The following is a 20,217-nucleotide window of genomic DNA, read 5'->3' as shown; positions in this document are numbered from 1 at the left end:
AAATACACTTTTTACATCCATTTGAAATAATTTGAAATCCTCAGAGCATGCAAATGCTAATAATAATCTAATTGCCTCGAGTCTAGCTACAGGTGCAAAGGTTTCATCAAAATCTATACCTTCTTCTTGATTATACCCCTTTGCTACTAGTCTAGCCTTATTCCTTATTACAATTCCATTTTCATCAAGTTTGTTTTTATATATCCATTTGGTACCTATGATTGAATATTCAGAAGGTCTTTCAACTAGATTTCATACCTTGTTTCTAGTAAATTGATTTAATTCTTCTTGCATTGCATTTATCCAATTTACATCTTTTTCAGCTTCTTCTATGTGTTTGGGCTTAAAATGTGAGACGAAAGCTAGATGATTTTTTAAGTTCCTAAGAGATGCTCTAGTCCTAACAGGTTGAGATGGATCATCTAGAATTAATTCCTTAGGATGCCCGTGAGCAAACCTCTAAGCCTTAGTCAGCCCATGATCCATAATAGCCTCTTGGCTTGATGATGCACCTCCAATTAATTTTTGATTATCATTTTGTAACGTCATCTCATCTATCTTTTCTTCAAGAATTTCAGCATCATCATCAAGATTAACTCTCTTACTAGATGAGGTATCACTAGAATCATCAAAAACAACATGTATGGATTCTTCTATAACTAGGGTTCTTTTATTAAAAACTCTATAGGCTTTACTAGTTGTAGAGTACCCCAAGAATATACCCTCATCAGATTTAGAGTCAAATTTTCCTAGATTATCTTTTCCATTATTATGAACAAAACACCTACATCCAAAAATATGAAAGTAATTTACCTTTGGTTTTCTGTTTTTCCAAAGTTCATAAGGTGTTTTCTTTATAATGGGTCTCAATAAAACTCTATTTAATGTATGACATGAAGTATTGATGGCTTCTCCCCAAAAGTACTTAGGGAGGTTACTTTCACACAACATAGTTCTAGCCATTTCCTCTAGAGTTCTATTTTTTCTTTCCACAACTCCATTTTGTTGTGGTGTCCTAGGTGCAGAAAAATTATGAGTTATCCTCTTTTTACTACAAAACTCATCAAATAAATGATTTTCAAATTCGGTACCATGGTCACTTCTAATAGCTATGACTGAAGTATCTCTAGCATTGGTTACTTCCTTATGAAATTTCTTAAACACAGAAAATGCTTGATCTTTATGAGCTAAGAACATGACCCAAGTGTATCTAGAAAAATCATCTATAATAACTAGACCAAATTTATTTCCACCTAGACTTGTGGTTCTAGTTGGTCCGAATAGAAATGTGTAGTAGTTCTAGAGGTCTAGAGGTAGAGACACACTTTATGGATTTAAAGGAGTTCCTTGATTGTTTGCCATATTGACAAGCTTCACATATTTTATTCTTTTCAAACTTTAGTTTTGGCAAACCTATCACGGAATCTCTTTTAACTAGTTTAGATATTGTGTCCATGCTTGCATGCCTTAACTTACGGTGCCATAACCAACTAGCATAATTATCCTTAGTTTCATTAACAACTAAACATGGGTTATGTTTGGCAAGATCCTCAAGGTCTACAACATACACATTTCCACGTCTTATTCCTTTAAAAACTAAACTATTGTCACTTGAGTTGGTTATGATGCATAGTGATGGTTTGAACAAAACATCAAAACCTCTATCACACAATTGACTAATGCTAAGTAAATTATGCTTAAGACCATCAACATATCGAACATTATCAATAAAGGTTGAAGGGGTAATTTGTACCTTACCTATACCAATGATGTGACCTTGGTTATTGTCTCCAAACGTCACAGCACCTCCCTTCTTAGCTTCAAGGGTGAAGAATTGATCCTTGTCACCCGTCATGTGTCTTAAGCAGCCACTATCCAAGTACCAACAATTTTTGTTGTCCTTGGCTGCAAGACACTCCTACACAAGCAAATCATACAGTTTTAGGTACCCAAGTTTTCTTGGGTCCTTCATGGTTAGTAATGTTGGTTCCTTTTGGAACCCAAATCCTTTTAATTTTTCTTTTAGTTTTTCCTTTTCTATAATCACATACATTTGCTTTGTGTCCTAATGTTCCACAGCAAAAACATGTTATTTTCTTAATTTTACTCTCCCCTGCTTTAACAAAGAAATTACTAAGTAGTTTTTGCTTATTTTTAGGTTTATACCCTAAACCAGCTCTATTGAATACAGCTCGTTGACTATTAAGTATCATCTCTAATTTTTCTGAGCTATATGTAAATTTTTCTACAAACGGCTTCTACTTTTCAAGTTCTAGTGTCAATTTTTGTTTTTCTGTTTTTAGATCATCTAAGTCTTTTGTGTAGTTACTTCCAATAGTTAGTTTATCCTTTTTAAGTTCAGAGATTTTCTTGGCTAGTTTTTCATTATCCTTAGTTAAGGTATTAGATTTTAGAATCAACATTTGATTCCTTGTTTTAAGTTCTACATTTTCTTTAGTGATAGAGTCCTTATCCTTAACTAATTTATCGTATTTGTGGAGGTGAGATTGATTGGCTAGTTTTAGCTCTTTATTCTTAAGATTTATAGCCTTATATTCAACCATTAATTCATTAAATGCATCATACAATTCATCAAAGGTAAAATCTAGATGCGTTTCGGATGATACCTCATGTTCATTTGCCATGAAGCAGAAATTGGCATTTTCTTCTTGTTCCTCATCCGATGATGATGATGATGAGTCGGAGTCCGATAAGGTGGAGACAAGGGCTTTCTTTTTCTTGTACTTGCTCTCCTTCTTCAGCAAGGGACACTCAGCTCTGATGTGCCCCGGCTTCTTGCACTTATAACATCCAATCCCCTCATTTTCCCTTTCCTTACCCTTATCCTTGTGATAGAAACTTGAGGGGCCTCTCCTTTGATGAAAGGACTTCTTTCGGTTGATGAATTTTCTGAACTTGCGCACGAGAAGTGCCTCATCATCATCTCCCTCATGATCTTCTTCTTCACTGCTGCTACTGCAGGACAAGTCCTTGTTAGAAGATGTAGATTTGAGAGCTATTACCTTTTTCTTATGGGTGGACTCTTCTTCGCTGTGTTGTTTCATTGTGAGCTCGTGCGTCATTAGGAATCCAAGAAGCTCCTCAAGTGGAAGCTTGTTCAAGTCCTTGGCTTCTTGGATTGCCGTCACCTTGGCTTCTCATGACCTTGGTAGACAGCGAAGAATCTTCCTGACAAGCTCACTGTTAGTATAATTTTTGCCAAGGCTTTTTAGGCCATTGACAATGTCAGTAAATCTAGTGAACATGCAAGTGATTGTTTCATTAGAATCCATCTTAAATAGTTCATACTTATGAACCAATATATTTATTTTGGATTCTTTGACTTGATTCGTGCCCTCATGGGTCACTTCAAGTCTATCCCAAATCTCTTTTGCAGAATTGCAAGTAGAGACCCTATTGAATTCATTCCTATCTAATGCACAGTAAAGCACATTCATTGCTTTGGCATTGAGTTGTGCCTTCCTCATGTCATGGTCATCCCAATCCTTTTCAAGTTTGGGTACAGTGACACCCTCTACATAGATGGATGGGATGTATGGTCCATTTAATATAATGGTCCACATCTCATAGTCTTGAGCTTGGATAAATATTCTCATCCTAGCCTTCCAATATGAGTAGTCGGATCCATTAAAGAATGGGGGTCTTTGGGTGGATTGGCCCTCAATGTGGGAAGATCCAAATGGGGTTGTCATTTTGATCTTTTACTCTTTGGGTAAAAGAGTTCCTGCTCTGATACCAAGTGGTATCAGAGCTAGAGGTCTCGAGTTTGAAACCCAAGCATCGCGTTGGGGGGGGGGAATGTTGGACATACTCGGCCGCTGTGCGGGCCATACCCGCGGGGTCCCTGAGCAGCACAGGGAGGGTCACTGTCAGCATGTCCTGCCGCCTGCCAACGGCGATGGCCTGGTTAGTAGGTGGGTCATACCGAGGGTCCCTGAACCCATGGCGAGGCTAGGTCGGAGTCCGGGGTTGGGCGAGGCCTTGGTCGGAGTCGACTCGTGGCGCTGCCTTTGGTGGGGTTTAAGAAAATAGAGTTGCGCCTTCACTAACACCGGTCGATTTTGGTGTAATGGTAGCGCTTGATCCTGACAGTTAGGTTCCATTTAGTTGAATAAGAGTAACCATACTGTTGCTCAACGATGAAAATTGATTAATGTTAGTACTTTGGTAGGTGACAATGAGCGACAGAGAAGAGAAAGTGTTGACAAATTTTGCTACTAGGAGAAGAGGAGCCAAAGTGACCACGAGAGGAGATGCCAACCAACTAATTAAGAAGGCTCCAAATATGCCTACCATTCGAGCAGTTATTGCTGGAGTATACCAGGTGGTGGCCTAGCTTCTTTGCAGCAGCAGCCAGTGCAGGCCACTCCTCGATCTGCACAAACTTTGGAGTCATAATACAAGAGATTCAAGAAGCTCAACCCACCAACGTTTGAGAGTGGAGCTGATCCTCTGGCCGCAGAGATCTGGATTCGCAAACATGGAGAAGATATTTGATGCACTACAGTGTCTTGAGAACATGAAAGGTTGGCCAAACCAATGCCGATGGAAAACATTGAGTTTTGGTGGAGTGTAATAAAAGTTGCATATGGGAATGACAATGATCAGTTGACGTGGGAGTAATTCAAGAAAATATTTTATGACTAGTACTTCCTCGAGTTAATAAGCTTAGAAAAGGAGGACGAGTTTCTAGCTTTGTGGCAGAAGGATGACAAGATAGTACTTGCCTACGCAAATAAATTCAACCAGTTTGGCTACTTTTGTCCACACATCATGGAGTTAGAAAGAAGCAAAGCATATAGATTTGAGCATAGTCTAAGATATAAAATTCAATCACGCTTGGGATCTCATCTTTTTAACAATTACAATGATGTGCTGGAATAGACTTTGAAAGTTGAATCATATATAAAGAAATCTGAAGAGGAAAGAAATAAGAAGAGGCCTAGACCGATGAGATCTTAGAATGTCCGCAGGAAAATTCAGAGGACAACTCTAACAAAAGGAAGGGGGCTGAGAGTTGTGGGTATTGTGATAGAAATCATAGTGGGCCTTGTTTCAAGAAACTTGGAACATGCTTTGAGTGTGGCAAGAAGGGACATTTGGCTCGGGATTGTCTTGACGAAAAGAATGACTCTAAGTTTGCCAAACTAGCTGATCAGAATCAGAAAAAAAAATGCACGTGTCTACCTTGACTCAGTAGGACGCTGGTGCAACTGACGGAGTGGCGTCAAGTACAATTCCAATAAACTCAAAAGATGCTTATGTGATTACTTGATTATAACTCTTCTCATTCTTTTGCAAGTTTACTACACCTTTGAACTTTATATCTGAGAAACTAGATGATCCACTATACTGCCACTCCTCTTAGAAAAGTTGTTCTTGCCGATATTGTACTTAGGAATTGTGATATTCAGATAATGAAGCTAAGGTTAATAGAAACTAGTCTAGAGTATTGAGTCCTAGAATCATGGATTTAGATTAGAGGTGTGCAGCGAAAGCATGGTGGAGTATTAGATTAGCATCCTTAGTTGTTAAAGAATGAAGATGCGTTAAGTTTTGAAGAAAAAACTCTTTTAAGGACGAATGTGAAGGCCCAATCCATGGTCAAGGCCTTGTCCACTTGACCGGGTCCGAGCCCAAGCTCCTAAAAAAAAAAGAATAGAGGAAGACTCTCAATTGAAGTTTTCTTTTTGTCCAACTCCCGACAAGAGTCGAACTCCCATGAGCAATCAGAGGCTTGCCTCTATCTTTAAAAGGCCCCCTCTCCTCCCTCCAAGGCTCTCCACCACTGTGCATAGCCCTCCTTTCCCTCTTTTTCTATTTGATTTCTATTGCATCCAGTTCTTGTGCTTGTTGTCATTGCTCACCGGAGATAAGGTAAACACCACTACCACCCATAGATTCTCCCTCTACTCTACATATCCATGTATAAGACCTTGGTTGCCGGTTTGATTTTGGCGAGAAAATAATGAATTTCCATCACGTTTGCCGGCCCCTATTTCAGCCCCTACTTTTCTCTTTTTTTTTTCTTCCAGCCATCTTTGCCACAATGCTCATTGCTAAGAGCCTCGGCCTCTTCTCTACATTGGCCTCTGGCCAGAGCCGAAGCCACAACCACCACTGAGTAGGCTGGGACCCAAGAACAACCAAGCCAAGAACTGCTTGTTCAGCCTTATTTTTGGGCTGATTGCAGCCAATCAACCGCCGCTGCCCATCACCGCCACCTACTGCCACCTCGCTGGACTACCACAACCACAACCACAGTCTACCCTATTTCTTCCCCTGTTTGGCTAGGGAAGAAGAAAAAAAGAGAGAGAAGAAGAAATAGAAGACCCATCTCTCTTCTACTTTGTCTTTCTTCTCTCTCTTCTCCCTCTTGCTATCTCTCCAGCAGATCTCAGTGAAGGGTCCCAACTTTCTATCCTATGGACCTGGGATGACCATGCAAAGAGGCTCTTAACTGAGTTGGTGAATGGCCAACCTGCTAGATCGATCATCCTTGCCTTGTCCCTAAAACATACCATTGATGAACTCTATCAAATGATCTTAGCCTTGATCGAGTCCGTGCTTCATGATTCATTGATGGAGTTGCTTAGACTTGACCCACCCAAAACTGCCAGGGGTTACCATCCGGCCTATCGTTAGTGTTTCTTGTATTTTAATTGTATTCAAATCCTTGAATAGAAATTAATTTTATTTTTAAACTTGTAAATAGGTTTTGTCACGTCCCAAATTCGGAGTGTAACAAATGCCACACATCTGTATGGCGGACCATACAAGCATGCAAGGCTACAGATCATATCAAAGCAATAATAAATTCTGATCATATCAAGGCTACAAATCTCTTTATTTATCATTTCTCTTTCTAGATGAATAGGGTTATTAGGAATAAAGAATGGTCCAGGCTTGAAATTCGCACTAGTAAGTTTGGCGATTTTATAGTAGAAATTTAATTCTTTAACTAACTATGAATTTGTAGTTGATGACTTCTCGAATTTTGAGGTTATGAGTTTTTGGTATTTAAATTTGGATTTAGTCACTCTTAACCGGTACATATATATTTATTTAATGAAAGACGGATGTGGTTCTTTTTGCAATATTTTATTTGAAGTTCATTTGTATATAGATTATGATGGTTGGCTTCGTGTTATTGTAAGTGGTACCCCTCAATAGCAAGGTCATATTATGTCCAGATTTGGGGCATGATATGCTATACTAAGAGGCCTAGATGATAGCTTGGTACAGATCCAGGGAAATTATTGGGGGGGGGGGGGGGGAAGCAATTGCATGGTAGCTCATGCCAGAAACTCAGCATAAGTGCAAAGACAGAAGTAGTTGATGAGGTGGATTTACCATTTGAAGAGTTTTCGAAGTGGAGTGGAATAGAAGGTGAAGCCCTTAGCTTCCTTGCTGTTCATTGCATAGGTGTAGTCCTCTACTTCCCTGTTGTCATTGGTGACACTAATATTGCCACTGGAGGTGACCTCCATTGGGACCCATGTTTGCCCCACTGAATCCATTGAGAATGAAAATATTACCAGAGAAGCTGACAAGCTACATGAGAAGAACCAAAACCAGATTCTTGGGTAACAGGATAAAACGTTGAAGAAATATTGTTTCCGAATAATAGCATCCACATTAGCAACATGCTAACCTTCAGTTATTTACATATAGGAATTTGAGTTAGCATCGAGTATCATGACCCGGATATTATAGCCCTTTATTTGAAGAGAGTAATAGATTCTGGTTTAATCTGGAATCTGAGAGCTCATTCTTACTTGAAGGACAAGGCAACATTTTTCTTCAGTAACATTAACGGTTATTTTTTCACGGAATATGGACCGGTGCAAGCATTATCTTAAAAAAGTAATGTCACAGACAGTGTTTTACCTAAGCTATAGAAGCTGAATGACTTGCTCAGAATTACATGGTGCTCATAGCAGTTTGTGTTCATCTTTAAATGAGAATAAAGGATGAAGATGAACACTTAATTTGACGTTATTTTAGGATGTTCATCTCTCAGTGAAGTGAGAAGAGACTTCCATTCAAATTCCACTAGTTACCTAAATTCAAGAAAATCAACAACCTTCAAAGAGGATTGGCTCTTTGCCTGTGGATGGAATAGTTTATGATGCGGGGAAGCGTGGAGAAAAGGGTTCACAACGCTGCTGGATCTGAGGAAAACTCAGAACCAAGTAAGCGCTGCAAAATCACAAGCAAAACTCTGTCCTGGAACCAGAAACAGAGCACAAAAACAGGGGATTCATGCTGTGCTTTCACCGTGTTTTCTCATTAACAATGGCGGCTGAAAAACAATAACCAGGAAGAGGAAAAAAACAAGCCCTACTTGCGATTCCTTATATAGGATCGCATACCCCCTAACTCATAGCAAACGGACTCAGAGAAAACTAAATCCTAATCCTAAACCAACAAGGACTCGTAATTCAGAAACTTAATCAAACAAAGATGCTAATCCTGATTTAATTCAGGAACAAAACATAAGAAGGACTCTTGACTTGGCTACACCAGAATTCAAATGCAAAAGGACTCTTAATCAAGCACTCCATGGATTGATCTCCACGGCCACGGATTAATCTTCACGTCCACGGATCAATCTTTACGGCTGCCGCGTTCACAATCAGCGCCCCTGCTCCATGGCTCCGTTCCACAGAAGAAACCTGTCCTGTATCAGCTGTACAAGTGAAACTTGTCATATTATGATTCTTCTAATTCTTCAGCATGCTCTGGTAATGAAATAGTGATGCCCCTCCCATCCTTGGGTATTTGCGGCAGCGAAAGATCACCATCCAAGAACTGCATCACTTGGCGCATGGTTGGTCTTGCTGCAGGCACAGGATGTGAACAAAGCAATCCAATCTTTAAGATCATTTCCACTTCCCCCAGATGGTAATCACCTCCCAGTCTTGCATCTGTAACCTCTAGAATTACTCCATTCCTCGAACTCCTCCACACCCACTCCACCAAATGAAGGTCCAGTGATTCTTGTTGCATTATTGGCCTCCTTCCACAGACAACCTCAAGCACGAAAACCCCGAAGGCGAAGACATCAGTGCTCGTAGTTGCCCTGCCTGTTTTAGTGAGCTCTGGAGCTATATAACCGAAAGTTCCCACCACATGAGTGATTTGGGGATTGCTTCCATGATCATACAATCTTGATAGTCCAAAGTCTCCCAACTTTCCATTCATTTCACTGTCCAGCAAGACATTGCTTGCTTTTATGTCTCTGTGTAGAACAATCTGCTCCCACTCTTCATGCAGGTAGAGCAAACCTGAAGCCACACCTCTGATAATTTTTAGTCTCTGGCTCCAGCTAAGTGTCGTTGGATTGTTTGCGTCGTAGAGGAACTTGTCAAGACTTCCATTGGTCATGAACTCATAGACCAAAAGGACTTCCCCTTTCCTACGGCTATAGCCAAGAAGGTGGACCAAATTGCGGTGACGGAGCTGACTGTTACTCGCAATCTCCCCAACAAACTCCCTCATTCCTTGCTTAGAATCATGAGAAATCCTCTTCACTGCAATTTCAGTTTTAGAGGTGGGCAGCTCGCCTTTGTAAACTCTTCCAAAACCGCCAACACCCAAAAGATTTTTCTCGGGGAAGCCTTTCGTAGCCTTGAATAGTTCTTTATATGAGAATCTATGAGTTCTATTTTCTTGCTCCCACTCTTCAAGAACTTCAGCATATCTTGCCTTTCTTCTTATTATGTAAGCAATACTGCAGGCGGTTATAGTTATGAACACCACTACTCCTAAGCACAGCCAAATTATCAGAGGCGCTAGCTTTCTTCTATGCTTTTTCAAGGGAAGTGAAGGAAGGCTGGACAGGTTGAGGGCAGCCGCTTGTCCATTCATCTTAAAGCTCCAACCCAGAACATAATGGGATGTTAGAATGGAGCCTGTAGAAGAAGAGAAGCCAATATACATGGTGTCTAAAATTACCGAGGAGAGATTGACGAAAGAAGACAGCAATGGATGGCTTGGTTTTGGCACACTGATGGGAGATATTGTTACATTTAGCTTCTTCTCTGGATTGCTATAATCTACCCACACCTGCATAGGTTCCCCGCTTAGAAGGCTAAGGTTCTTAAACTTGCCAATTTTCTCAATGAAATATGATGCTGGCGCGGCGTCTGTCGACCTTAATCCATTGACATCAATTCCAACATGGTTGTTGTCAATATCTCCAAACTCCACATCCAAGATGGTGTCTAGCTCAATAGCAAGGACATGATTTGATGAATTGCCATTATTGCTAGAGTTGAAGAGACCAAGGTATTGTTTGGGCAGAGCTCCAGGGAGCCCCCTGGTTGGAGAAAGCACAAGTGCAAGTCCACTGCCACCCATATCTGGATATTCGGAGAGTATTGCAAAAACAAAGCAAGTAGAGAAAGAGTAAACATTACCATCTGAGGTGTCCTTGAAATGCAGTGGCACTTTGTGGAATGCATGTCCTTCCTGGCTCCTTGTAGTGTTGGTTAATCTCAGAAGGCCATTGGGTGTGATCTCTGCTACGCCATCAATGTACAACTCACTCCTTTGGAATCCATTGTATGTGAATTCATCATATTTGGTTGCTGAGATTCCTGTAAGCAGACATATCACCAATAGTAAGGATAGTTTTCGATCCATTTGGAGAAGAATGGGGATTTTCTTTTTGAGCAATTCAATGGTTATTTGCCACACATCATGATGTGCAACCATGGATCTATTCAAACTTGGCGTCCCGCAAACGACAGAAGGTCAGCTAATTAGTTTTGGGAGGTAGACATCTCACTGAAGAGTAGAAGTCCTTGGGTAGTTCATCCATCCACATCCCATTTCATGTTGAAAGATTATCCAGATTACTGCGTCAGTAGACAAGATTTGCTTGCAGACGGCCACGCAAGTCCTTGTCGACGAAAATGCTTACCTATCCCTGACTTTCTTGGATGTTTTTGAAAGCCAAGAAATGTAAGAGAAGATACTAAAATTTAAAAACATGTCATGATATTCATTTTCCTCAAAAAAAACAAAAAGACCTTTTTCTAGAAAAAGTTAGGCTCAAGGAGTCTCAATGGGAAAAAAAAATCCATGTAAACTTAGGTTGATTGGAGCTATGTAAATTTCTTTTGTAATTCTGGGCAAAACTCAATTTACAAAATCCATTAGGACTGGAATCACTGGGTTCAGTCATATACTATGATCAGAGTTTTGTTTGTGACTTTTAAATGCAAGTCTGATATTGTAACACTTTCTAACTTCTCCTCCCTAGAAGAACTTAATTTTTTACTTTCTTTTTTGAACTTAGGATGCACGGAAGCCTGGTTCAATATTGGAGTGAGGCAGCACCTCCAACCTATAAGAAGTTTTAACTTGTATTGGGTTTTTAATCGGAATATCTTTCAAATATTCCTGTTCATTTTTGTGCGCATAGAGTTGACTCTGCATCATAATGATTGTTTCCCAAGATATCACGTCCTGGAACAATGAAAAATGCGAGTTGTGACATATTGGTCTCTTTTGGTCACATCCATGATAAAACAAGGTAATGAGTTAGTCATGCTTAATGAAGCACGCGCAATGACTAGAAGACTTTGCTTGCAATATAATTATTTTTTGGAGTTTTTTGCAATGACTAGAAGGGCACATGGGATGTCTAGAAGTTTTTGCTTGTAGTATGGTCAGCTTTTGAAAAAGTTTGGAAAGGATGGAAAGTAATGAAGAGCCATGCAATGATTAGAAGACTTTGCTTGCAATGTAGTTGGGGCTTGAAAAGCTGGGGAGAGAAAAGTGAAGGGCCCATGTATTGACTTTAAGTTTTTTTTAAAGTTAGGAAGGGATAGAAAGTAGTGATGAGCCACGCAATGACTAGAAGACTTTGCTGGCAATGAAGTTGGGGCTTGAAAAGATGGAGAGAGAAAACGTAGTGAAGGTCTATGTACGGGCTTGAAGCTTTTTTTTTTTTTTTGCTACGATGGGTAATTCATACAACACGTGCACAGATACACCCAATAAAGTTAGAAAACAGAATATCATGGAGCTTCCGAGGCAACTCTCCATCTTCTGTCCACATGGTACTGCCGGCGTGGTTGGCCATGTAGGTGGCCACCCAGTTCGTAACCCCATTGGCTTCTCTAAATACAAGCTTAGCCTGAACAACCCCACCATCCCTTATCATCATCCAGATGTCACAAGGCAATGGATGATCACCGGCAGTGATCCTCGGACCCCCTGGATCCAGCTGATGACCGTAGCCGAGTCACCCTCCAAGATGACTGAACTAGCTGATAGTACACGCTGAGCATGTCGAAGACCCGCCCAGACGGCCCTCAGCTCCGCACTGGAGACCGTGCAATCGAATAATTGATAGCTTCCCGTTGCCACAACACTGGAGTTCGGGTCCCTAATAACGAAACCCGCTCCACCCTTTGTGCCTCCATTCAATACTAACCCATCGAAATTGACCTTGAGAAAGAACACCGTACAGGATGCTACCAAGGAAGAATGAAAACTCCAGATATTCCAAGCTGTCAAAGGCCCATCTAAGAAGGAAGCATGACTAATCTTTGTGGCCTGCGTCGGGCGCTCTCCGCTTCGAGCCTTAGCAATATGCTATGCTCACCAAGAGTTTGAGCATTCCTCGCCAGCTAGATTTGGTATGCTATGCAAGTTGCTCTAACCGCCTCCTAGCATGTTAGAGGGTTGCCCGCCAACCGACGAATGGTCCCTAAGAACTAGTCCCCCTGAGACCAACCCTCTCGCAGCAACCCTGCTAAATGCCATGTCAACCTCGCCCATGTACATGGAAACAACACATGGTCCACTGTCTCATCGACCCTGCACACCCCACACTCTGAGAGAATCCTCAAGCCTCGTCCGCTGAGCACTGCTCTCGTTGGAAGCCGATCTCAGACTACCTTCCATAAGAACAGTGCGACCCTCGAGTGAAGGCCTAGGTGCCAGATCCAAGCACACTCTGGCCCCAACTCATGCTCCCGCCAAGGTGCCCGGGAAAACTCCCCCACCCTGACTCCGGTCCTGCTCGAGGTACTCCACACCCGAATATCAGGACCTGCACACCCCGGTATTGGAAGGGATCGGACCCTCTCGGCAAGGTGTGTTCCGAATATATGACCCAACCTAGCCTAGTCCCAAGCTGCCCTGCCAGAGTCGAGAAGGTCGCATACCCGCAATTCCTCAACTGCCTTGATGTTAACCATAGTCGGCTAGAGTCTCAAAGAGAGGGTGCCCACTCACGAGTCACCAGCCACATCGATGCTTCGCCCATCACCTATCAATCGTCTAGTGTTCTCTACAACAGTTGGTAGGAACCTCGTGATCTCTTGCCATATGAAAAAGCATCTGCGCCCACTCCGGATCACCCCCACAAGGCCCGTCCGAACATATCTAGCCGCCATGGTCTGACTTCAAAACCACTACAACTCCAGCATGAATCGAACTACATGTCGGGCAATCAGCGCCTCATGCCGCTCCAGAAGAGACAATACATCGAGGCCGCCCTCACTCAATGGTAGGCAGATACTCTCCCATGCCACTAAGTGTACCCCATGACCCCTCTATACGACCCCCACAAGAAGTTCCAAAGTAGCCGCTCAATCCTCATCAGCACTGTCTTTAGAACCACTGTATTTGCCATAAGGTAGATAGGCATGGATGCTAGCACTGATCTGATCAGCGTTAGTCTGCCCATCATAGGAAGCGACGATGCCCTCCAACCCTCCAATCTGCTCTAAACCTGCTGCTCCAGACTGGACCACTCGGCCACCCAAAACCTTCTGCCTGTAATGGGTACACCCAGGTAGCTCCAGGTCTCTTCCTGTTCTGGCATCTTCAATATCCTTCGGATCTCCTGTCTGACCTTGCACTTCGTGCTCGGGCTGAAGGAGATAGTTGATTTCTGGAGATTTACTCTCTGCCCTAATGCTGCACAATATTCTGCTTGTACTCCTCTAGAAGTCTTTCCTTGCAGTATAGTGGACAGAAAGTAGTGAAGGGCGCATGTGATGACTAAAAGTCTTCTCTTGCACCATAGTTGGCACTTGGAAAGTTAGGAGACGACAGAAAGTAGTGGCTAATAGTCTTTGCTTGCAATAAACAAGCTGATTATTTAGTCATCCTTAAGGACACCAGACCCACCATTCTCGCATCTCCAGATGCGGGTCCTTGCTTTTAAGATATTATCTCTTTCCTTTCACGAGGTGACAAGTAGATAGCTTAGGCATGCTTTGAGTTTTCACTTCTTTCTTCCTTCCTTGCAACTGCCATCTCTATTGTATCATAGAAATTTCCGAGATGTATGTCCAAAACAAAACAAAAAAAAAATCAAGAAAAAATATTTGTTTTTAATATGAGAGCTGTAAGACCAGGCCGAGATGGGCTATATTAGATTAAAGTCGGCAGGCCCAAGCGACCTTAGTCCATTTTAGATAGAAGAAGCAGAACAGGGAATCACGATTGCGATCCCATGCTCCGCCGTCCTCAGACAAGATGGAGTGGAGGCGTCACGGCCGTTCCACGGCAGCTTCGTGGCCCCTTGAACGACCGTCGATTTTGCTCAACCTATAAATTTCTCTTGCCCTATGTTGATCCACCCCGAGCCTTCTCTCCTCCCTCTCCTCATTCTCCTCCTCATCCAGTGGCCAGCATGCCAACCTGGTCAAGCGCCATCTGAAAAACTTTCCGTGAGCCCAATTTCCCTCTGTTTCGAGATCAGCTTAGAGACACCGCCACCGCCGCCGCCGCGAGATCCACTGTCACCTCCATCTGCCGATGAGTTCCCCCTCCTTGACTTCCTCTTCATTGGCCAAGGAAGCCACTTGTAAGGCAGCTAGTGGGGCACAACCCTCTTTCTTTTCCTTTTTCTCTGCTTCTTCTGTGTTCATGGCCGCTCCTCTATTTCGAGCCAAGTAGTTGGCCCTTTCTCGCCAGCCGCCCCACCTTGCTGCTAGCCGTGTCTCCACGAGCCGTTGGCTGAGCCACCGCTAGGCCATCTGACACTCTTTCCTCTCTTCTCCTCTCCTTCCTCTCTTCTTTCTTTTCCTTCTTCCTCCATGTTCAACACGATGAAGAAATTTATGTGGGTTGTGGGCCGACTTCATCCATTTTGGGCCCTATTGGACCGTGGCCATTGTCAACCAAATTTGGTCCCAGTTCAGTCCTTTTGGGCCCTATTTATACAATTGAATTGTTTCATCTTTGTTGGATTGCTTCCATTATAGGCCAAATTTTGGCCCAGTTTAGTCATTGGGGTCATGTTGAGTTATATCCATTGTGGACCAAATTTGGGCTTAGGTCAGTTATTTTGGGTCCTGTTCGGCCATGCCCATTATAGGCCAAATTTGGGCTCAGTTCAATCATTTTGGGCCCTATTGAGTCGTACCCATAGTGGGCCAAATTTAGTCCCAGTTCAGTGATTTTGGGCCATGTTGGGCCGTGCCCATTGTGAGCCAAATTTGGGCCCAGTTTAGTCTTTTTGGGCCATGTTCACCCTATTGTTCCACATCCATCATGGGCTGAGTTCGAGCCCTGTTCGTCTTGTTAGGTCGTGTTATTGTGGGTCGTATACCTTTTAGGCCCTATTGAGCCTTGTTCACTTTGTTAAGTTGTATCTATTGTGGGCCGAGTTCGGGCCTGTTCATCCTGTTATTCTGTGTCCATTGACCGGAGAATCGAACTCTCCTTGAAATCAGGCCATTGGCCACTCACCGACGGCCATAGCTCTATTATGGAGGAGATCGGAGAGGTTATGTCCTCTACCAAAGGTCCTGCGCTAGAGGCGATAGCGCCGATGGCCGAAAAGAGGAATAGAAGCTCGACCAAAATAGATATAAAAATAGGGTCCTCTTCTCGATCAATTTTCATCCGATTTCTCGGCCCATGTCCATGGATCTCGGTCGTGGGAAGAAAAAGAGGGCACAGGAAGGAAGACAAGAGCATTACCTCAGCTCCGTGGCATCCGACGGCCTCGATTTTCGGCAAGCACAAATTCGAGCAGTCGTGAGCTCAATCAGAAGAAAGGAGAGAGAAGAGACAAGAAAGAAAGGATGGAAGGGAGAGGAAAAGGGAAGGAAGATGGAGGAGGACGAAGGAAGGAGGAAGAGGATGTGGGAGCTCGGTGGAGCCGGGCATTTTTATAACCTACCTTTGGAGTGAACTAGGCGGCCGAATGGCCGTAACGGCCTTCTGGTCGTACCTACCGACTGTTGGCCGCAACTAAACCCACCCACCCAACACCCACATCAACCCCCCACCCCCTGGGTCGGCTTCAATGGTGGCTGTTTGGCCATTTCGGACAAGGGATTGTGATCCCCTGTTCTCCCCTCTTCTTCCTCCATTCTTTTTCTCTCTTTTCACTCTCTTTTTTTTCAAATTCTGAATCAAAGCTAGCTGTGCCCGCCAACTTTGGTCTAGGTTAGGCCTAGTTGGCATGATTCTTACATTCTTCCCTCCTTGAAAAATAATTTTCGTCCTCAAAATTTGATGGACCTTCATTCCTTAAGAATATTGAATCTTCTTCTACTACTCCACCATACATCTGCTGCGAAACTCAGATCAAAACAAACTCTTTCGAGGTCCAAAACTCTAGACTAGTTTGTATCAACCCTAACTTACTCATTTTCGTTGCCCATTATCACCTATCAAAATACTAATATTAATCAATTTCCAAGGTTGACCAATAGTAAAATTAAGAAAATCTATATTTTCTCATTCAACTATGCAGAACCTACAAAACGAGACCTAACTATCCATTGCTAAACTTAAGTTTTACCCATGATCAATCATGGGGCTCTGATACCATTTTGTTACTCCCCAATCCGGCGCATAATTTGTCACTCCCGAGATCCAGAGCATGACATGGTCGTGCTATATTACAATATTACTCACAATAATACGAAGCCCACAATAACAAATCATGAAAAAATAGTATTTGTCCAACTTCCATTGTAAAACAAAGAAAAGGAAGTACAGAGCATCTAAAATCCAACATCAATGCCAAACCTATCATTAGCTATACACTACTAAAATTCTTCTACATATTGCCTAGCTTGCTAGTGCGAACTTCAAGCCTGGACCAACTTTCGTCCCTATTAATCTTTTTTGCTTGGGAAGAAAAATAAAAATAGAGGTATATGAGCGACACAGCTTAGTAAGTAAACCTTTCACTATCTTACCGAATCAAGTATAAATTTTTCATGCCAATCCATCATTTAAAAAAAAATAGCAGATATTTCAAAATAAACATTTTATAATATGGTATAATAAAAACAGGTTATAAATCATTCATGAACAAATCATTCATCTTTCACAAACATAGTTTCATTTATATTGCAAATAATTTTGTAAATTGTTCCTTATGTCATGTAATCCTATCATGGTTCAAAATATTGCTCACATATATTCATACTATGGTTACTTTATACCCATGATAAAGCTAGTGTTTCGTAATCGACATAGATTCATGTTCGTATGCCAACTTTTATCCATTGGTGGGGCCAGTGTTCATATGGATGCTAGCTCCGAGCGCTGATTTCTTTAATGCAAGGGATCATACCTAGCTATCTGAGAGCCTTTAGAAAGTTTATATCTTTTTCTTAAAACATACACATAAATAGGTGAAAAATAAATAGCATGATCGGATACATAGCAGAGCTATTTCTATCAAAATTTCATAAAACTCTTTTTTATAATAGCGCATGATTTTCATAACACATATGTTGATCCATACTTTTAAGAAAAGTATAATATTTCTACAAGTAGATTTTATGCACGAAAAATATGATCATAAAGAGTGCAAGATCAACTTACAAGTTTGAAAACTAGTAAGAAGTATAAAATTTACTTATCTCTTTTGCCTTAAGCTATTAAGCTTCACTAAGCGATTCAGTTAACCCTATTAACAACATTAAAAGTGAGATTAATTTCCATTTGAAATAAATGAGGAGATAGTTGGTCAGGTGACAGTGTTCGATGATTTCAGGTGATTCAGACCTGAGTGACTCGATCAACGAATCATAGGGTATGGAATTGATTAGGGTTAAGGTTAACCAACATGACTCATTAATGAAGGTTTCAAGAACATTCAACAATGCTGGGGTAATCAGTCCAATAAGCAAACTGGGCACCAAGGTGGAACCAGGCCCTTTACAGGTGTCAACTTGGGTTCCTTGGACATTCTAGAGAGAAAATAGAGAGAGAAAATGGAAAGAGAAATTAGAGAAGGGAGGAATAAGAGAGAAAAAGAGAAAGATGATTTTCTCTCTCCTGCTCTTCTTCTTTTTTTTCTTTCTTCATACTTTCTTCTTACTTTCTTCTTCCTCAACAAAATAGAAGAGGGAGAGAGGACAGCGGGTGGCAGCGGTCAGATTGTCTGGGGAGGTGGCGGTGGTGACGGCCAGCGGCGATGGCTGGCCAATGAAGAAAACCTAGGAAAAGGTCCGAAACAGAAAAATCAGGCTCTCCTTGACTTCCGGCCATTGGCCGCTCACAGATGGTTGTAGCTACATCATGGAGGAGACTAAGAAAGCAGTGTCCTCTATTGGAGGTCCAGCGCCCAGAGGTGGCAGTGCCAATGGCCAAAAAGAGGAAGAGAAGCTCGACCAAAACAAATGTAAAAATAGGATCCTCTTGTCGATCGATTTTCGATCGATTTCTCGGCTAGCGGCAATGGATCTCGATCGTGAAAAGAAAAAGATGGCACAGGAAGGAAATCCAGAGCATTAACTGAGTTCCTATGGCGTCCGACGGCCCCGATTCTAATAGGCACAAATTAAAGCAGTCGCGAGCTTAATCGGGAAAAAGGAGAGAGAAGAGACAAGAAAGAAAGGATGGGAGGGAGAGTAGAATGGAAGGAAGATGGAGGAGGAGGAAGGAAGCAGGAAGAGGTTGCGGGAGCTCAGTGGAGTCGGAGGTTTTTATAAGCCCTCTTTGAAGGGAACTAGGCAGCAAAACGGCCATAACAGCCTTTTCGGTCGTACCTGCCAACTGTTGGGTAGTTGCTAAACACCCCCCCCCCCCCCCCCCCCCCCCCTTCTCCTCGGCAGCTTCAATGGTGGTTGTTTGGCCATTTCGGACAGGGGATCGTGATCCCCTGCTCTCCCCTCTTCTTCCTTCATTCTTCTTCCCTCTTTTCTCTCTCTTTTTTTTAAAAAAAATTCTAAATCAAAGCCAGCTGGGCCCACTGACTTTGGTCTAGGTCAGGCCCAGTTGGCTTGATTCTTACATTGTTTCCTTCTTTAAAAAAAAAAAATCATCCTCATAATTTGACGGGCCTTAAATCCTTAAGAATATTGAATCTTCTTCTATTGCTCCACCATGCATCCGCTGCGAAACTCAGATATGAACAAACTCTTTTGAGGTCTAAATCTCTAGACTAGTTTGTATTAACCCAAACTTCCTCATCCCTGTTGCTTATTATCACCTATCAAAATACTAATATTAATCAATTTCCAAGGTTGACCAATAGTAAAATTAAGAAAATCTATATTTTCTCATTCAACTATGCGGAACCTACTAAACGGGACCTAACTGCCTATTGCTAAACTTTAAGTTTTACCCATGATCAATTATGTGGCACTGATACCATTTTGTCACTCTCCGGATCCGGTGCAGAATTTGTCGCACCCTAGATCCGAAGCATGACATGGCCATTCTACATTAGGGTATTGCCCACAATAACATGACGCCCATAATAACAAATCACTGAAAAATAGTATGTGTCCAACTTTTATTGCAGAATAAAGAGAAGGAAGTACAGAGCATCAAAAATCCAACTTCAATGTCAAACTCATCATTAGCTATACACTACTACAACTCTTCTACAAATTGCCAAGTTTGCTAGTACAGAATCTAAGCCTGGACTAACCTTCATCCCTATTGATCATATTTGCATGGGGAGAAAAATAAAAACAAATATATATGAGCGATACAGCTCAGTAAGTAGACATTTTACTACCTTACTGGATCAAGCATAAATTTTCCATGCCAGTGTATTATTTAAGAAAAATAGCAAATATTCCAAAATAAATATTTCATAATACCCCCCCCCCCCCCCCCCCCCTCCCCTCCGAGGCGGCTTCAATGGCGGCCGTTTGGCCATTTCGGATCGGGAATCATGATCCCCAGTTCTCCCCTCTTCTTCCTCCTTTCTTCTTCTTTTTTTTCTCTCTCTTTTTTTTC

General features: G+C 42.0%; 1 pseudogene across 3 annotated transcripts; it reads right to left on the bottom strand.

Moving 5' to 3' along the window:
• Window positions 1–8,292: 8,292 nt before the first annotated feature.
• LOC103699192 (L-type lectin-domain containing receptor kinase SIT2 pseudogene) lies at window positions 8,293–10,967 on the bottom strand (annotated as a pseudogene). Of its 3 annotated transcripts, none has more exons than XR_016399736.1 (2): window positions 10,817–10,967; window positions 8,293–10,625 (listed from the first exon to the last, which is right to left on the bottom strand). The product of XR_016399736.1 is annotated as an L-type lectin-domain containing receptor kinase SIT2 pseudogene, transcript variant X3 (transcript). The 3 variants fall into 3 exon arrangements; XR_016399735.1 differs by having other exon boundaries at window positions 10,726–10,838; XR_015976040.2 differs by lacking the exon at window positions 10,817–10,967 and having other exon boundaries at window positions 8,293–10,810.
• Between the last annotated feature and the right edge of the window lie 9,250 nt (window positions 10,968–20,217).

This window comes from Phoenix dactylifera, chromosome 3 (genome assembly GCF_051530095.1).
Source record: "Phoenix dactylifera cultivar Ajwa chromosome 3, Ajwa_hap1_PhDact_Kaust_v1.1, whole genome shotgun sequence".
Taxonomy (NCBI): Eukaryota; Viridiplantae; Streptophyta; class Magnoliopsida; order Arecales; family Arecaceae; genus Phoenix; species Phoenix dactylifera.
This window is presented reverse-complemented; position numbering and strand designations above follow the sequence as displayed.